Source organism: Arvicanthis niloticus, chromosome 2, assembly GCF_011762505.2.
Source record: "Arvicanthis niloticus isolate mArvNil1 chromosome 2, mArvNil1.pat.X, whole genome shotgun sequence".
Taxonomy (NCBI): domain Eukaryota; kingdom Metazoa; phylum Chordata; class Mammalia; order Rodentia; family Muridae; genus Arvicanthis; species Arvicanthis niloticus.
The window spans coordinates 89,137,663-89,155,010 of record NC_047659.1 but is presented as its reverse complement, the minus strand read 5'-3'; the positions used below and the strand labels follow the sequence as shown (position 1 = coordinate 89,155,010).

Genomic DNA, 17,348 nt, shown 5'->3' with positions numbered 1-17,348 from the left:
TTCATCCTCTTCTTCTTGTCGAGTCATATTGCATTGCAGAAAGATGCCACGGTTTGTTTGTCCATTTCCTGAGAGACATCACAGTGCTTTTAGCTACAGCTGCTGTGAATAAAGCCGTAATGAGCATTCCTGTGTGCAATGCTTGGGGGACATGTGTTTTCATTTCTTTTGGGTGATCTCTGAGGAGAGGAATGGTAAGATCATGAGTAACATTTGTCGTTTAAATTTTAACCACACTAGGGGGTGTTGTGCAGTGTCTGTTTGAGGCTTCCCTCTGCACACCCCCGATGAGTAACAATGCCAAGCATCTTTGCATCGTCTTTTGTGAAATAGCTAAGATTTTTAGTCATTCACAGTGGGTCTTGAAAACATTCTTAATTTATTAGTGTTTTGATTATATACAAAATTATATGTGCTTAGGAGGTAAAATGACATTTTATCCATGTAAAAATTGATAACAATGAAAACAGGAGACCATTAACAGAAAATGTATGAGTATTAGCCTATTTTATTGCAGCTCTGTTTCTATATTTTAAAAGTGTATATATAATATATATTAAATTGTTTTTAAAAATGTATTTAAAACTTACATATTAGCCTACATGTATGTATGTGTAGCATGTGAATGCCTAGTAACTGCAGAAGTCAGAAGTGGGCATCCAGTCCCCTGGAACTAGAGTTACAGCTGGTTGTAAGCTGCCATGTGGATGTGGGGAACCAAACCTATGTCCTTTACAAGTGTTCTTAACTATCTCTCCAGGCCCATAGAAGCTCTTTATATAGCCTGGACGCATCCTTTGCCAAACATATGCGTTTTTAATGTCTTATTTTAAATCCTTTTGCCTTCTGCCTTTACTCTTCTCCTTTCCCCTTCAGTACTTGCTCTGCAGACTGGTCCAAACTCACTAGAATGCAGCTCTACACCATATGGAATGCACGGGGCTCACCACAGCACACTGCCATGGACCTTCCTCGTTTTTTGACAATTACTTTTACATCATTTGCTACTGCACAGGTTACAGACCTCCAGATACAAATCTTTTGTTTTCACTTTTAATTTTACTTTAAATGCTTCCTGTCCTGGTTTGGTTTGACACTGTCTAGAATCATCTGAGAGAAGAACATCCGTTGAAGAACTGCCTAAATCACATTGGTGCCTGGGCATGCCTGGGGAGAACTGTACGATGGTCAATTGATGTCAGAGGGCCCAACCTACATAATACAAAGAACTTCACTGGCTCTGTAACATTCTAGGCTGGCGGGCTTCATGTCTCAGGGAGGAGTCCGTTGCACTCTGTGAAGCCAGCCATCATTTATTGCTGGGCCTGTCCGGTTCACTGATCTGTTTTCTGGGTATTTGCTTTCTTAAAATTGTTGGAACTTACCAGCACACATGATGTTTGGTTCTTCACCACTCCCTTCAATTTTCTTTCCCTGTCTTTCTCTGAGGCTCTCAGTGAGCATACATAATGACTGGGTGTGGCGATCCCAGAGACCTCTTTCAGTCGTTTTCCTTTCTGCTCTATCTTGGGTAATTTCCTCATGTTAAATTCAACATCAGGGCTCACAGGTTTTTTGGGGGTGTTTTTTGTTTGTTTGTTTTGTTGCTATTGTTTCTGTTACTATTGTTTTGGCTAATTGTTTAGAGTCTGTCTGCACAGCCAGTGTCCCTGTGATCCAGAGAATATTATGTTTTGCTTTCATTCTTACTTTCCTCTTGACAGCCCATCTTCAGTGGGTAGCCCTGGGTCTGCATAGCTTGGCAGTTAGCTAGTGAGGGAGCTGAGGTGGTGCTCACACATCTTCAGTGCAGCCTCCACATCTGGCTATGCACCAGACGTGGGTTCAAAGTTCAGGCAGGTTTCAAATACATCCTGGGTTTTATGTTCTACTGGGCTCTCATGGGTCTCCCCTGTGAGAGTATGCTGTGTCACAGGCATCATGGGGCCTCATTTGAGCCTGCTAGCTCTCTCATTTCTAGAATTTCCATGTATAGTATCTGAGTGGCCTGTCTCTCTGCTGTATACTCTGGCTGTCCCTACATCCTCAGACTATGATAGCACATAGGAGAATCCCCAACATTTTTTTTTCTGCCAGACTTAATATTTTTATTGACAGTCTAATAAAAAATGGTAGGCATGGTGAACTCCTCTAGCAGTAAGCTAGAGGTGGTTCATGGTTCACCAATGTCCTGGAGCTGGAGGGTAATGGGAGCAGCCCCAGGCCAGGGGGACATGGACCTTACTTACTAGGTTATCAGTTGTTCATGGATAAACATTTCCCTCTGGTCTTTTTCTCTGTTTTGTTTCCAGACCTTGAAGTGATTGCTTTTGCCAGTTTTCTCTTATATCAAAAAATTTAGGAGATTTGTAGATCTTTTTATGATGTTGGGAAATCTTGTCCTGGCAGATATATTTTGACAGATGCTAGGGAAGGCAGAAACACTGGTCATAGCTTGAGAGTTAGTGAGACATAGAGAATGGATTTTGCTCACATCTGCTAGAGCTCTGTAGCCCACATCCCCTTCACTACAAACGAAGCTCCTTTTTGTCAATAAGAAGTTGTGATAGTTGATTCTATGCGTCATTTGCTTGTAGTATCCTTGACCCCTATGGCTCCTACAATTCTTCCTCCCCCTCTTCTGCAAGATTCCTTGATCTCTGCCAAATGTTTGGCTGTGTATTGTGGAGCTTGGTGTTCTTGTGGAACTACTAACAGTGGGGGGTGGGGATGTTTTTGACACTTTGCCTGTTTTTGGACCCCTTATTCTCCTACTGAACTGTCTTGTCCAACCTTGACATGACAGGATGTGTCTAGTCATATTATAACATGCTATGTCTGGTTGCTAGTCCTGGGAGGCCTGCCATTTCTGAAATGAAAGAAGGAATGGATGGAGAGGGGAGAAATTTGGGAGGAGTGAAGGGAGGAAAAACTGTTGTCAGGATTTAATATATGAGAGTGGAATAAATAAACAAAATTTTAAAAGAAGCCCTGATAGACAGCTCCCAGGGGAGCTTGCTTCTGTACCTATCTCTCCATGGCTAGGGTGCACCAGCCTGACTTGCATGAAGAGAGTTTAGGGATCCCCTGGAGAGCCTGGCTTCAAATAGATAAAATAGAAATGGATGCCTCAGAGCATATGAAAGCTGCCTGTCTCCTCAGGGACTCCTCTGGCACCATTCCTTACAGTCAATCCTTCACAGTCCTTCCTTCCCTTTGTTCTCTAGTAACAGGATGCCTTGCCAAAGGGCTCCAGGCAAGCATGGAAATCCCCACAGCTGAAGGACTTCCAGTAGAGAGCAGAAGTGCAGAAAAACAGCATCCAGCATCTCAGGTAGGGGTGTGTGTGTGTGTGTGTGTGTGTGTGTGTGTGTGTGTGTGTTGTGCATGTGTGTGTATGTATGTGTGTGTGTGCATATGCATGATGTTTTGCCAGGTGCACGGAGCAGAAAGAGGTGTAGATTTTCACTAAACAGTTATGCTTCATTTGGCTCTTTATCTTGAAGGCTAGAACTCCCCCCACCCCAGGTAGAAGGCGTATAGCCTGCACCTCCTATTATGTGTTTTTATTGGTGGGCATCATTCAATTCAAACTTAGAAACTGTAAAAACAAAAGGATCACATTTGGGTCTTAGGGGCTGTAATTTTGGAAAAATGGGTTTAGCTAGTCTGAATGACTTTTCTGGGAAGGCAGAAAAAAAAAGAGAGCTTTATGCATTGGGAGGAAACTGAGACCATGTAACTGATAAAGAAGGAGCAGGGAGATGCCTCTAATAAAAGCATGTATAAACAAGGAAATGACCAGAAAACAGCAGCTGATTACCTCATGATATGTGCTAGGACCATCTGGCTACAAGGTTATCATCTAGTAATTTGGGTTCTTTTTAGATGCCATAGGTCAAAGGGACAAAGCAATCAAAGTTTTCATTCCAAACAGCATAAATTTTAGTTTGTTGGTGGCCTCTGTGCTCTGAGAGCCCATTTCAATGTTCCTTTCATTGTGGTTTTCCTTTTAATTTCACATTCATGTATTTTGTCCATGTTACCAGATTTCAACCTGTGGTGCTGTGCTGTCTCATTCAGCCATTTCTATTCCCTGTCTGATTTTTTCCCCTCAGGTTTAGCTTTTAATGTCTCATATCAGGTTGGTCATAACTCAGAACCACAGAATGTACAGCATCCCTGCCATTTCCAAGTGCAGTGTTCCTCAGGGGTAATGACTCTGTTGAGCACGTGACCATGGAGCCCAGGATGCATCACAGAAATGGGAGCTCAGAACTGTAGGTGGTGAGGTTCAGGCAGCAGTGGGGGCTAAGGGACAATGGCCTCATGGAAAATCATGCCTCATGTCATGCACTAATGTTTGTCTTTGCCTTTTTATCTTAAACCAATACTTACCACATCCCCAAGAGACACACTGGAGTAGTAATTGGCAGAAAGTACAGTGATACAGAAACTGAATTATATCATGGTCTCCATCACAGTATGTAAATACTTCTGAGGTCATGTTGGCTGAATGCCTTTCGGTGCCTGTGTGTTTGTGAGCCTCTTTGATGGCTGACAGTCTAAGAGAGCAAATAAGAAAAAACAAACCAACCTGTAGATAGGAAAGTTGTCAGATTTCAAAGACTACAGGCCATTATGGAAAATACAATGACACATTATTTCAAATATTTACCTTCTACCTTGATCCCCAACGGTCTTTGTTCTCATTCAAACAAGGAATAGCCCTTGACTTCTTCTTTGAAAGGGAAAAATGAAAGCAGTAAGTCTCTCACTGGCTTTTAAATACCCCCCACCCCCCACCCCCCACCCCCGTTTTGAGACAAATTTCCTACTCCTGCTCTTCAGGATGACAAGATTGCCTTTATGCCAAGTTCTCTGGCTCATTCATTTCTTTCTTTTTCTTTTTTTCTTTTTATCTGTATGAAGGCTGTCATCATTTATTTTTTTAATTTTTTAAAATTTTTAAATTTTTTAATTGGATATTATATTTACATTTCAGATTTTATCCCCTTATCACATTCCCCCTACCACCCAGGAACCCCTTATCGCATACCCCATCCTCCTGCTTCTATGAGGGTGTGCCCCCACCTACCCCCTCCCACCTACACACCCTCAAATTCCTCCCCAATCAGTGTTCAGCCTTCAAGGGACTAAGGATCTCCTCTCCCACCTATGTCCGACAAGGCCATCCTCCCCTACATATGCAGCTGGAGTCATGGGTCCCTTCCTATGTGCTCCCAAGCTGGTGGTTTAGATCCTGGGGAGCTCTGGTTGGTTGGTATTGTTGCTCTCCTCTTGAGGCCACCGAAACTTTCAGCTCCTTTAGTCTTCTAAATTCTCCATTGGGAACCCTTGATCAGATCAATGGTTAACTGTGAGCATCTGCCTCTGGATATGTCAGACTCTGGTAGACCTCTGAGGAAATAGCTATATCAGGCTCCTGTTAGCATGCACTTCCTGACATCCATATCAGCGTCTATCTTTGGTGACTGCACATGGGATAGACACCAAGGTAGAATGGTCTCCAGATGACCCCTCCTTGAGTTTCTGTCCCACACTTTGCCTCCATATTTGCTCCCTTGAGTATTTTGTTACTCCTTCTAAGTAGGACCGAGGCATCCACACTTGGTCTTCCTTCTTCATGAGCTTCATGTGGTCTGTTAGTTGAATCTTGGCTATTTCAAGCTTTTGGGCTAATATCTGCTTATCAGTGAGTAAATAACACATGTGTTCTTTTGTGATTGGGTTACCTCACTCAGGATGATATTTTCTAGTTCCATCCATTTACCTAAGAATTTCTTAAATTCATTATTTTTAATAGCTGAGTAATGCTCCATTGTGTAAATGTACCACATTTTTTTGTATCCATTCCTCTGTTGAAGGACATCTGGGTTTTTTCTAGCTTCTGGCTATTATAAATAAGGCTGCTATGAATATAGTGGAGCATATGTCCTTGTTATACATTGGAGCATCTTCTGGGTATATGCCCAGGGGTGGTATAGCTGCAAAGTGGCTGGATATAAAATCAACTCAAACAAATCAGTAGCCTTCCTCTACTCAAAGGATACACAGGCTGAAAAAGAAATTAGGGAAATGACACCCTTCACAATAGTCACAAATAATATAAAATATCTTGGAGTGAATCTAACCAAGCAAGTGAAAGATCAAAATGACAAGAACTTCAAGTCTCTGAAGAAAGAAATCGAAGAAGATCTCAGAAGATGGAAAGATCTCCCATGCTCCTGGATTGGCAGGATTAACTTAGTAAAAATGGCCATCTTGACAAAAGCAATCTACAGATTCAATGCAATCCCCATCAAAATTCCAAATCAATCCTTCATAGAGATAGAAAGAGCAATTTGCAAATTCATTTGGAATAACAAAAAAACCCAGGATAGCGAGAACTATCCTCAACAATAAAACAAAAAACTTCTGGGGGAATCACCATCCCTGACCTCAAACTGTATTACAAAGCTTTTTTTTTTTTTTTTTTTTTTTTTTTTTGGTCCTGGCTGTCCTGGAACTCACTCTGTAGACCAGGCTGGCCTCGAACTCAGAAATCTGCCTGCCTCTGCCTCCCAAGTGCTGGGATTAAAGGCATGCGCCATCACTGCCTGGCTTAGAGCAGTAGTTTTTAGCAGTAGCTAAAAACTGCATGGTATTGGTACAGAGACAGGCAGGAAGATCAATAGAATGTAATTGAAGATCCAGAAAGGAACCCACACACCTATGGTCACTTGATCTTTGACAAAGGAGCTAAAACCATCCAGTGGAAAAAGGACAGCATTTTCAACAAATGGCGCTGGCTCAACTGGAGGTCAGCATGTAGAAGAATGCAAATCAATCCATTCTTATCTCCTTGTACAAAGCTCAAATCCAAGGGCATAAAGGACCTTCACATAAAACCAGATACACTGAAACTAATAGAAGAGAAGGTGGGGAAGACCCTCGAATACCTAGGCACAGGGGAAAAGTTCCTGAACAGAACACCAATGGCTTATGCTCTAAGATTAAGAATCGACAAATGGGACCTCATCAAATTGCAAAGCTTCTGTAAGGCAAAGAACACTGTCAATAAGACAAAATGGCAACCAACAGATTGGGAAAAGATCATTATCAATCCTACATCTGATAGAGGGCTAATATCCAATATATACAAAGAACTCAAGAAATTAGACTCCAGACAACCAAATAACCCTATTAAAAATGGGGTACAGAGCTAAACAAAGAATTCTCACCTGAGGAAGTTCAAATGGCCAAGAAGCACCTTAAGAAATGTTCAACATCCTTAGTCATCAGGGAAATGCAAATCAAAACAACCCTGAGATACCACCTCACACCAGTCAGAATGGCTAAGATCAAAAACTCAAGTGATGGTAGATGCTGGCGAGGATGTGGAGAAAGAGGAACACTCCTCCATTGTTGGTGGGGTTGCAAGCTGGTGCAACCACTCTGGAAATCAGTCTGGCGGTTCCTCAGAAAACTGGACATGGTTCATTCATTTCTAAGAGCTTGAAGGCAGGTGGCTTGAATTGGCCCAGAAGGCTGGTGAAAAGCTGGCAACATGCACCACAAACATCTGCTGAATCCACAACCTGGAAAAAACAACTTAAATGTCCTCACTTTAATGAGAAATGACAAAGGGAGAGACATGTTAAGGACCTTGTGCTCAGCAAGCAGCTGCTGAGAAACAGGAGGATGCTGGATACTCGCTGAGACTTCAGCATTGCCTGATGGGACTCCCTTTGTGTTTTATTTTCTTTGAGACTTACTTTTAACTCTCTCTCTCTCTCTCTCTGTCTCTCTCTCTCTCTCTCTCTCTCCTGGAGAAGAGGGTTGTCATGTGAGTGTGGGTGCCTATGGAGTCCAGGAACTTGGTTACCTCCAGAGCTCGAGTTACAAATGGCTATGAGCCATCTGCCATGGGTGCTGGGAACTAAACTCAGGTCTTCCACAAGAGCAGCAAGTGCTCATAACAAGCACACTCTCTAGGCCATTCTCTTTATTTATGTATTTTTTAAATTTAATATAATTAAGTTATTTTAAGGTACTTTTTAGAATTATATATAGTACCGTGTATTTATATAATTTCCATCCTTACTTCCTTCCAACTCCTCTCTCACCCACTTCCTCTCAGATTCGTGACCTCTTCTATAATTATTATTGCTGCATATACTTTACCACACCCACATGTGTATAAAAGTTACTGAATCCATGTCGTTTTGACCATCGACACGTGTTTAAGTCTGACTGCTAGGGACCAGATAGCCCCAAAATTGTTCCAGAACAAAACCTGATGCTTCCTCCCTCAGCTGCCATTGATTGCCTATAGTTCTTTATCCTGGGTGCAGCCTTGTGAAATGTTCTCCATCTTCTTTGGCGTATTGACACGGATGTCCTAATGCACTTTGGTGTATTGACATGAAGGTCCTAATGCAGGTCTTGTTTAAACAACCAAACTATTGAGATTCTCATGGGAGTGGCTTTCCTGTCTTGACTAGAAAACAGAATCTTACAGCAGACATCCTGGTCCTTAGGCTCTTACGATCTTCCTGTGCCCCTTTCTGAGACATTTTGTGAGTCTTAGATATATGGACTCACATTGTAGATGAACTAATTAGACTGGGCACCTGTCTTAGTCAACGTTCTATTGCTGTGGAAAAAAACATCATGGCTACAACAGTTCTACAGGAAAGCGTTTAATTGGGGACCGGCTTACAGTTTCAGCAGTTAGTATATTATCAGCATGGCAAGAAGCACAGCAACACACAGGCAGACTTAGTGGCGAAAGCTGAGAGCTCTACATCTGGGTAGGCAAGCATCAGGAAAAGAGAGAGCCACTGGGCCTGGTTTGAGCTTTTGAAATCTCAGTTTCCTCTCCTCCCAAACTCTAGTTTCACATTTCTGTAACAGGAGATATTTAGCAATGCCACTGCACAGTCCAGCTCTGCTAGCTATCTGAGCTGCCCACCTTGTTCCCGACTAGAAGGGGCCAGAGGCCAAGAGTGGTGCAGCTAGAAGCGGCCAGAGGTCAAAAACACCCCACGAGACGTTACCGGGCAGCTGGTTCCACCGATCAGCTCCATGGAGACCATAGCCCAAAGCATAGATTTTGGGCCAACCCCATCACCCTATGGTTCTCTGCTAAGCCCCAGACGATACCCGTCATGCTCATGTTACCCAGTAGAATGGAGACTCTTTTGGTATTTTTGGTTTTTTTTGAGACAGGGTTTCTCTGTATAGCCCTGGCTGTCCTGGAACTCACTCTGTACACCAGGCTGGCCTGGAACTCAGAAATCAGCCTGCCTCTGCCTCCCAAGTGCTGGGATTAAAGGCAAGCGTCATCACTACTCTTAATGCTTAAAGATTATCCAAAGGATTTATACGTTTGAAAATGCTCAATTAACAAGATGCTTACACAATTAGAGTTGTTACCCAATACTTAACCTTTAGATATAACCTGTTACCCAGGACTGCTCTTGAACCATTCTTAGTTCGCCATGGCTGCTTGTCTCCTCCTCTCTTACCAGTCTCCTTCTTTCTCTCCTCCTCTTCCTTCTCTTTCCCACTCTTCGCTCCTCCCACATTAGCTCCTCCCCAATTACCGAGCTTTATTGCAAATGTAGGGGACGGGGAATATCCTGCCACACATTTCCTCCAACAAGGCAAAGCCCATTCCAACAAGGCCACACCTCCTAACCCTTTCACTCTCTGAGCATTTAAATGGAAGAACTTATGGAAACCATTCTTACTCAACCACCACAGCACCCCATGACCACTTGCTCTCTGCATTTGGACCAGCTGTGTGTCTCTGTAGCAGCCACCATATGCAGAAGGAAGCTTCTTCGGTGAAGGATTTACGGAGGCAGGTATAAGTTAGAAGCTACATTGACTTGGCTGAATGGCAATTATGGGCTCTCCTTTAGGATCCATGATTCTCCAGCCATGAATAGTTGTCTAGGTTTACAGAACCGTTTATAAATTCCTTCCTCTTGAGTAGTCCTTAAGTCCGAGTATCTGTTAGTTACTCTGGTGATGCAAGTGTCACTACTGTACAGTTGGGATCTCTTACTAGGCTGTTCATTGTGGCTCATAGGCTTTACAGTTGGTAGGACGACTGCTTACTTTTCTCTCATGGTAGCTTTCATCTCACCCTCTGATTCCATGAGAGCTCGTACTCAGAGAAGAGACTTCAGGACAGTTCCAACTTGTACTCAGAGAAGAGACTTCAGGACAGTTCCAACTTGATTCCTCCTAGTCTTGGGTCTAAAGTGGGTGGCATCATTGGAAGGAACAAATGACAATAGCCACAATCATGGGCCCACTTGACCAATGATTTGAAGAAAGATTTCCTTGATTTTTTTAAAATAGTTTTTTAGCTCCTGCAAGGAGCAGTATTTCCCTGTTTGACAAAGTTCATTTTTTAAGTGTGCTCAAAAGATATGTGTCTCTATGGCTTTTTTTTTTCTTTCCAGAAAATAGTATCAGGGAGTTATCTGCCAGGAAGTGATTTCTAGGAGAATGTGTCATTCAGTGGAATTTTAGCAATTCAGTTTTAGATTGTTTTTTCAATTTGGGAGGTACTGTTTTCTTTTTAAGGAAAAGATTCATAGTTATTGCAGGATGTGGAAAAATCATATTCTGTATTGATTTAATGACTCTGGAAGATTCCTATCGAGTATGCATTTCTTTGCAATAGTAAATTTAGACTCAATTAAAAAATGATATTTAACTTTTCTTGTTACAAGTTTGCTCATACTATATAAGAGAATCAGGTACATTTCTATACTTTTAGAAGGAATAACAGATTGTGTGAAATGGAAGGCTTTGGTCAGCTGAATTCAACAGACAGGCTTTGCACTGAAGGACCACAAATCACTATTGCTGAGGGTAAGATGTGAGCCTCATTTTGTGGAACTTAAACTTGGGTGATCCTGAGGTGGGTGATCCTGAGGTGGGTGATCCTGGGGTAGGTGATCCTGGGGTAGGTGATTCTGGGGTGGGTGATCCTGGGGTGGGTGATAATCCTGAAGTGGGTGATCCTGAGGTGGATGATCCTGAGGTGGGTGATCATGAGGTGGGCGATCCTGAGGTGGGTGATCATGAGGTGGGTGATCCTGAGTTGGGTGATCCTGAGGTGGATGATCATGAGGTGGGTGATCCTGAGGTGGGTGATCCTGAGGTGGGTGATCCTGAGGTGGGTGATCCTGAGGTGGGTGATCCTGAGGTGGGCGATCCTGAGGTGGATGATCCTGAGGTGGGTGATCCTGGCCTGAGTGATCTTGTGATAGCCGATGCTGAGGTGGAGACTGACCTTTTTATTTTACCTGTATGTAGTAGTGACGAATCATAGCTGCTGCTGCCTGTCCCTGCTATCCTAGTAGGCTTCTTTAGTACTTTGATAAACATCATTACCAAAAGAAACTTTGAGAATAAAGAGTGTATTTGACTTATAGGTTACAGTCCATCATCAAGGGAAGCCAAGGTGAGAATTCAAAATAGGGACCATGTATTGAACTGAGGAACGCTGCTTACTGGGTTTCTTCCACTGTTTCTACCTAGTCAGCTTTCTTATACAACCCAGGACCACTTGCTCAAGGGTAACAGTACCCATAGTGGGGCAGGTTCTCCTATATTAGTTATTAATCATCAATTAAGACAGTACATGTCCACAGGCAAGTCTAATGGAGCCAATTCCTCAATGGAGGCTCCTTCTTCTCAGGTGTCTACAGTGTGTTTCAAGTTGACATAAACTAACCAGCACAACTGACCCCTTGTCAGTGAAGCCATATTTTTAAAAATTTTTATTTACCCCCCAAATCTCATGTCATTATCACAATATAAAATAGTCCAACTTTAAAAGTTCCACGTTCTTTAAAAATTTTAACACTTATAAAAAAAATCTCCTTTAAAAGTTTCTTTGGCTGTGGGTTCCTGCAAAATCCAAAATAAGTCTCATATATTCTTATTCTAATAGGGAAGTACCAGGTCACAGTTATAATCAGATCAAAGCAGAACCAAATCCAACAACGTAAAAACAGTGTCCAGAGTCTTGGACTCACTCAAGATGGTCTGGGCTCTAAAGGGCTTGGGCAATCTCACTTCTTTGGCTCCTCCTTGTGTGATGTTTGTCCATCACAGTCTTGGGTGACTGTCCTTTTATTGTTAGTAATAATTTTAGTTTTAAATCTGATCCACTTAGGAGTAATAGTTGATGTACTGATTAGAAAGTTGTGCTGATAACACGCATCATCTCTTTTTCTAGTAATAATATTACTAGAAGCAAACTCCAGCTCAGACCTTTGGTCATTTTCTCAAGTCATCCTCTTCTAGATACAAGAAGACAGCAAGGGTGACTTATGAAGAACAAGTATTTTAGCAGTAAAGGTTGGAACTATAGTTTGCTTAGAGTACATTTTTTTAGTGAAATCGTCATGTTGTGTTCTTCCAGTTCTTGCCGTCATTTTCCTTGTGGCTTAACAACTCAGGAGTCTCATTCTGAGAGATGGAATCACTTCATCTGAACCCTGGATGCATATATGTCTTCCTGTTGCCATATTGAGGGTCCTTTCCCATCCCAGTCCGAATAGCAACACAATCTGGATTTTTCTTCGAGTTTTCTATAAGTGTCATTGAAGGGAAGATAGTCTACCATGCTGGACTTATTAGGCTTGGAAGAGGCTGAGCTTTTAGAATTGAAGAGGAGAATCTTGTGCTAAAGGGCTCACTCAGGGTACTTCCTGAAAAGATGGGCCATGCCAGCAGAAGTGTTTGAAGAGCCTTATACTGTGCTGATGATATGTAAGTCTATAATAGTCAGGGGAATCGTGTAGGTGCTGGATAGTATAAGATACTTTCTGTTTTCATTCTATAGATATGCAGCCTTGTTGAGGAAGAGTGTCTATGAAAGGGTGATAGGTCTAGTTTGCTATGAGCAGGGAAATGCTTTGGTGAAAGTGAAATTTGTCTGTGTGTTGGGCGTGGGCAGGACAAGTTATGCATGATAACATATTGCAGTAGCTTGAATCAAATCTGAGGCTTATGACAGGAAACTGGAGCTGTCATACTAAGTTCTATATATTCACTGAGGGGCTGAGATACTGTCTGAGCCTTGAAGGTCAGTGGGACCTTGAACTTTCACTGGAATGTTGTTCCTTCTACCTTTCAGGCTGCTCGAGCATATTGAACTAGCTCTATATTCTCCAGAAACAGTATTTTTGCTCACAGCAGTTCTTACTAATGCTATTCTGTTTGCTTGCTCTGTGTCTTAGCTTCTCTTAAGCACTGTAATTATGTGGGGTTTGCGATAACATACGCTATCACTGGTGTATGGAACTTCTTCTCCCTGGAGAAACAAAGCATCATTTAGAGCTCAGGCTAGCTCTCCGGTGCTAGTTCAGAAAACCAAGTACCTCTCTAAGGAGGGACATGATAAGGTTGTCTCTAGACTGGGATGGTTCTCAGACTTCTCTGTGCATATGATTAATTCATTAAAGCGGGGATGTGGCTAATATTCCATTTTTTTGATTGCGAAGATCCAAGGATCAGTTAGTTAGTAGTGAAGCTTGTTCACAGTCATAAGACATATGTCATGCCATCACTGTAGTCCAGGAAGGTTGTGTGGGAACAAGTGGAATGTATTGGAAATACTTTCTACATAGAATTATGATCATGGAGTCTCCCACACAAACTCAACAGTGAGTCATGGTTGCTGTCCACCCAGAGCTGTGCTTCGTATAAGAAGGGTGTTGCTTGGGACACGAGCCATTGACATCTCAGGAATATCAGGAGTTTTTCATCAGGATCCCAGCAACAATACTTACGATTTTCCAGCAAGGAATAGGACAGGATGAGTGAAAGGCTCAACTGGTTCTGGATTTCTTCCTTATTAAGAAATGGTAAGTTAAAGGTGAATCTGGGTGTTCAATGTACTCTATTACAGGTTAGTGGTGTGTACTGAGTGCCGGCTCTGAGCCCTGCCTTGCTAGGCATGTGAATCTCTGGCAATGTGTGAGAAGTTATTACTGCTCTTCAGGAACTTTCAGTGTTATTGGTACAAAAAATCCCCACACTTACAAGCAATGAAAGAAAAACATCAAGGAACAGGAATATAATTACTCACTAAATTGAAGGTAAGCAAGTGCCAAAATTATGACACAGGCAGCAAGTGCTGGGCAAAGGCAGGGAAGGTTGGGGGTTTGGCTTTGTTCCCTGAAACCAGAGTTTCAGTTTCCAAGTTGAGGGCTCTATTGTTTGGGTTTGGAGATCTTATGGATACAGACCTGGGAGCTGCTGGATTCGGAAAAGAAAGACAGAGTCCAGCACAGAAACACAATTCAGTGTTTCAGGCACCAAGAGCACAATGGATGCAAATCACAGCCTCCCACCCTCCTGCCTCATTCATCAGTGAATAAAGCCATTCTTTAAATGAAACCATCCCTAGATAATGAGATCAGTGCTCCCCTGGATGGGGTTTTATTGGACACTCCTACAGCTTGTACACCCAGACCTAGTGTGAGCTCTCTCCATAGAAGATAAATAAGAATGGAACTTAATGGGAAAGGCCATCTCAGGATCTCGGGGCAGATACCTTATAGTTCCTGGATGGAGCAGACAAAAGGAGAAGGGGCTGGGAAAGGCCCTGGAAGGCAGAGAGGGGACTCCTCTCCTTTGTCTTATGGGGAAAGCTCTGTGAAAGAACCAGGCCATTCAGTCCTTATAGAGCGCTTTAAACTCTCATAACTGTGAGCTGGTAAGTCATATGCTGTCCCTGGAGAGCAGATGCAGATTGGCCTCTCCCTCCCTTTGACAGAAGTTATGAATATAGAAGCTATATGTGTCTGGCAGTAAACACTCAGGACTCCCTTACCCTGCTCAACTTGGACCCCTCAACATGAGCCAATGCATTATTAGCTTGTTTCTTTTGTGTGAACCAAACCCCACTCCACTGGAAGCCCCTTATCAGGAATGTTCTCTGAGTTTTCCTGCAGAAAATAAATCTCCACGTGGAACTGAGGAAAGGGACAGCACCTCTCTTCTCCCTGCACCATGGCTGAGAAGCTCTTTCCAAGTTTCCTTCAAAGAAGTGTCCCCCAGAAGCATTCCCCTCTGTACTGTGGGAGAAGTGTCCCCCAGAAGCACTCCCCTCTGTACTGTGGGAGAAGTGTCCCCCAGAAGCACTCCCCTCTGTACTGTGGGAAAAGTGTCCCCCAGAAGCACTCCCCTCTGTACTGTGGGAGAAGTGTCCCCCAGAAGCACTCCCCTCTGTACTGTGGGAGAAGTGTCCCCCAGAAGCACTCCCCTCTGTACTGTGGGAGAAGTGTCCCCCAGAAGCACTCCTTTCTGTACTGTAGGAGAAGTGTCCCCCAGAAGCATTCCCCTCTGTACTGTGGGAGAAGTGTCCCCCAGAAGCACTCCCCTCTGTACTGTGGGAGAAGTGTCCCCCAGAAGCATTCACCTCTGTACTGTGGGAGAAGTGTCCCCCAGAAGCACTCCCCTCTGTACTGTGGGAGAAGTGTCCCCCAGAAGCACTCCTTTCTGTACTGTAGGAGAAGTGTCCCCCAGAAGCATTCCCCTCTGTACTGTGGGAGAAGTGTCCCCCAGAAGCACTCCCCTCTGTACTGTGGGAAAAGTGTCCCCCAGAAGCACTCCCCTCTGTACTGTGGCATACTTTTATTTCCATGAGAGGATAAGTAGCCTCTAGGCAAGCACTTCCTTGGAGATTTTTCATATGGCATCTGCTCTTTGCTTATGTTGGTATCTGACCTGTTACAGTTAAAACTTTGCTTGACTAAAGTGGACAGAGTGATTTTATAGGCTTAGATCATGTCATTGGCTCTTTCCCATCTCTGGAAAAAATGTTGGCGTGACTCCTGCCACCAAACAAAATCAAAGCCACCTTTGTGGAGAATCTGACTGAGACCTTTGCGTATCTTGGTCTTACTCTCTTATCTGAGCAGTTTTGCCTCAGAATTTCCCAGTGGTAGTCCAGAGGTGAAATCTGGTTCCCAGACACATTTGCTTGGACTAGTCTTGTGAACTGTAAACACCTTAATTACTTACCAGTACACTTAAATGAATGTGTTTTTATTTAAACATTTGAATATCTGATATTTATTTATTTATTTATTTATTTATTTATTTATTTATTTATTTATTTATGTTTTGAACACCTTTGAGAGCCAGCAGTCCTGGTCCATGCTGCTACTTGGAAATGCTGACTTGAAGCTGAGGACAGCTGCCCACTCTTAACCTTGACTTAGCCCACTTATCCTAGATTGTTACTAATTTGGGGGAGGGAAGGAAGCTTTGGCTTATAAACCCTGATCACTCACTTGAGGGGAAACCAAGGCAGTAACCCAAGCAGGAACAGGGGCAAGAACATGGAGGAACTCCATATACTGGCTTGCTCAGGTTCATTTCTTACACAACCCAGGACCATCACCTCAGAGGGTAGTGCTCTCCAAAGTAGGCAGGGCCCTCTCAACTCAAGTAATCTGGAAAATTACCTACAGGCATGCTTACAGGGCAATCTGATGGAGGCAATTCCTCAACTGAGGTTCTCATTTCCTAGATGATTCTATCTTGTATAAAATTGGCAAAAGGTAACCAGTCTACCACGTCAGCCTCATTCACATCACAGCATCTGTAAGGACTGAAGCTGTTAACCTTACTGAGTCACAATGTAGCCCATACTAGCTCCATTTTAACTGGGTGGTATTCCCAAGTCAAGGCAAGTGATTAGGGAAGGCTGAACATACGTAGTTCAGAAACTGTACATGCTGATTTGGGGAGAGGGGAGGATCTTGGAAATGATCCAAAGTAGAAGAGAAAGACTACATTAGTGCTTTTTAGACAATCTGTACCAAAGGAGTAGAGTGATACCTATGTTTTAGTATAATCTATTACAGATTCGTATCAGTGAAAATCAGAACACACACACACATACACACACACACACCAATTTATAGAAAAACAAAATAAAATACACACAAAAAAGTAAAAATTTATTACCAGTAAAAACTGTCGTCAGATTTTAGAATGAGCATGTGATGGGCCTGAGAAAAAAATAAATAAGAATTGTGTATAACTCACGAGCAGGAACCAAATTCATGTCAGAAAACTATGGATTACGTGAAGGAAAGATTTTCTCAATCTGAGAATTCCATAGTCAGCAAATAGCTAATCAAATTATTTTTATTAAAGATTTGGAAAGGTAAACAAGAGAGTGTCACTCCCTTTAGTAGCAGGGTTCTAAAGATTTATCTAATTTAAAGTATTTTAACTTGAATTTTTGTGAAAGTACTTGTTGACTGTGTACCTATTTCCAATCCAGGCTCTAG

The 17,348-nt window shown here is 42.7% G+C and overlaps 1 long non-coding RNA gene across 1 annotated transcript in view; it reads left to right on the top strand.

Annotated features, from left to right (window-relative positions):
• The first annotated feature begins 3,233 nt into the window (after positions 1–3,233).
• LOC117702806 (uncharacterized) overlaps positions 3,234–17,348 on the top strand; it is a 33,740-nt gene continuing 19,625 nt past the window's right edge. Inside the window, exon 1 of the long non-coding RNA XR_004606104.2 lies at positions 3,234–3,334. This is a non-coding gene — a long non-coding RNA (uncharacterized LOC117702806). The remainder of the gene's footprint in view (positions 3,335–17,348) is intronic.